Genomic DNA, 2789 nt, shown 5'->3' on the forward strand with positions numbered 1-2789 from the left:
CCATGGTCCCCACCTTTTTGCTGCTACTCTGTCCTACTGACAGAGAAGGCTTGGTTGTTTGTGTTTCCCCGTCAGAGGGTTTGTGTGTACTCAGGGTGACCTCACCTGGCTGGTTCAGGGCTTTGGTGCAGACTATCAAACTTGTGTTTTATAATCTGTTATTTTAGAGCCTAAATAAGTGGCTTGAGATAAGGACACAAGGGCAAAAAAAAACTGCAACCTGGGAATTTACAAGTGACTTAGAAAAATGGCAGAGTCGCTTAGGATAACGGACTAAGCATCAGTGGCAAAAACCCTTTGACAGTATGACCGTAGGTATTACCCATTAGCCGTATCTAATAGCTTACGTGCTTCACAGCGAAGTCATTAGTAATTCATTCAGCTCACCACTAGGTGACGCCTATGCGTGTAAATCTGACACACCGGTTTTTAAAGGCATACTATGCAACATTTTTCAGTTAATTAATGTGTTCCATACTGTTTTGATTAAATTAGTCATTTCAGGGCGAACAAAGGTTTTCTCGGCCGCCCTGGTGGTCTGTGGGGGAAATACCGTACTTGCAATTGCAGGAGCCCTCTGCCCGCACACACAGGCTCAGAAGTCTGGTGCAGCGCAAGAGTCGGTCTTGCTTTACGGCGAGAACTCCATGTGTTTTTGCCCTGCTATTCACTATATGCACGTGCGAAAGCAACAACAAAGAACCGCGTGTTAACGTCAAATAAACATGCAAGCATATCAAGTTTTATTATTATTATTATTATTTATTTATTTATTTTATTTTTTATTTTTTTATGTTGGCAAGACGCTACCGCGGCGGCCGCGGCGGCCGCCTCGCCAAGATAGCGCTGCGGGAAACCCTGATGTTCATACTTTCACTGTGTTAGTCATTGTTTGTACTGCCATTTTTTTTACTTTTCGTTGCGTTCGCCTGTCTGCTAAGCTCAAAACAACCGCGCCTGTCTTGACGGAGAAACCAGAACAGCTGAGCATCTTTATGACAGTGCACTTTTACTTTCGCCCTCTGGGGGGAGCCTCGCTGGAAAATATACCCCGGTTGCATAGTATACCTTTAAGCTGTATATTTTGTGCTAAATTAATTAAACTGTATTATAATTTAGACGGACACTATCTAATATTATATTTAATTTATTTATTAACTGTTGAACTTTTTAATCTATGAACATAAAAACACTTAGATGGTTGAAATGGTTGATTATTAAGTCAACATAAAATAGAAAAAATATGTAAAAGAATATTTTAAACAAAAAAAAAAAAGGGGGGGGGTGACGTTGTGAGTTTATAAAGACAAGTAAAGAGCAAAATAGCCACCATGTCCAGTTATTTACATTGAAGACCTGAAGAACTTCGGGCTGCATTTTCAGTGATTGACAGCTCCCTGCTTCAGACTGTCACCGTGGCTAAGCTACTGACGTTATGCTGAGACTGGGAACAGCTACCGAGGCTCTATTTTCGCGGGCATCCTTTGTTCGACTCGTTTGACGTATGCCGGGTCCTTATAAGGACCTCTCGAGAGAACAAAGTAAACGGCAAATTATTTTCTACAGTCGTTAATGTTAAAGACCACTGTGGCTATAGTATAATCGATATTTGTCATAATACACCACAAAATAAAAATGTAAAGTCTTCTATAATATATAAGTCTTAATATATAAATAGTATTAAATATATTCATTTATTTTCGTTATATATTAATTTTATTTTGTACTAAATTAATTAAACTGTATTATAATTTAGACGGATACTAATATTATATTTACTTTATTTATTAACTGTTGAACTTTTAAATCTATGAACATAAAAAAACCTTAGATGGTTGAAATGGCTGATTATTAAGTCAACATAAAATAGAAAAAAATATGTAAACGAACATTTTAAGCAAAAAAGGGGGAAAAACGTTGTGAGTTTATAAAGACAAGTAAAGAGCAAAATAGCCACCATGTCCAGTTATTTACATTGAAGACCTGAATAACTTCGGGCTGCATTTACAGTGATTGACAGCTCCCTGCTTCAGACTGTCACCGTGGCTAAGCTACTGACGTTATGCTGAGACTGGGAACAGCTACCGAGGCTCTATTTTCGCGGGCATCCTTTGTTCGACTCGTTTGAGTATGCCGGGTCCTTATAAGGACCTCTCGAGAGAACAAAGTAAACGGCAAATTATTTTCTACAGTCGTCAATGTTAAAGACCACTGTGGCTATAATATAATCGATATTTGTCATAATACACCACAAAATAAAAATGTAAAGTCTTAATATATAATATATAAGTCTTATTATATAATTAGTATTAAATATATTAATTTATTTTCGTTATATATTAATTTTATTTTGTACTAAATGAATTAAACTGTATTATAATTTAGACGGATACTAATATTATATTTACTTTATTTATTAACTGATGAACTTTTTAATCTATGACCATAAAAACACTTAGATGGTTGAAATGGTTGATTATTAAGTCAACATAAAATAGAAAAAATATGTAAAAGAATATTTTAAACAAAAAAAAAAGGGGGGGGGGGTGACGTTGTGAGTTTATAAAGACAAGTAAAGAGCAAAATTACATTGAAGACCTGAAGAACTTCGGGCTGCATTTACAGTGATTGACAGCTCCCTGCTTCAGACTGTCACCGTGGCTAAGCTACTGACGTTATGCTGAGACTGGGAACAGCTACCGAGGCTCTATTTTCGCGGGCATCCTTTGTTCGACTCGTTTGACGTATGCTGGGTCCTTATAAGGACCTCTCGAGAGAACAAAGTAAAC

Source organism: Fundulus heteroclitus, unplaced genomic scaffold (genome assembly GCF_011125445.2).
Source record: "Fundulus heteroclitus isolate FHET01 unplaced genomic scaffold, MU-UCD_Fhet_4.1 scaffold_81, whole genome shotgun sequence".
NCBI lineage: Eukaryota > Metazoa > Chordata > Actinopteri > Cyprinodontiformes > Fundulidae > Fundulus > Fundulus heteroclitus.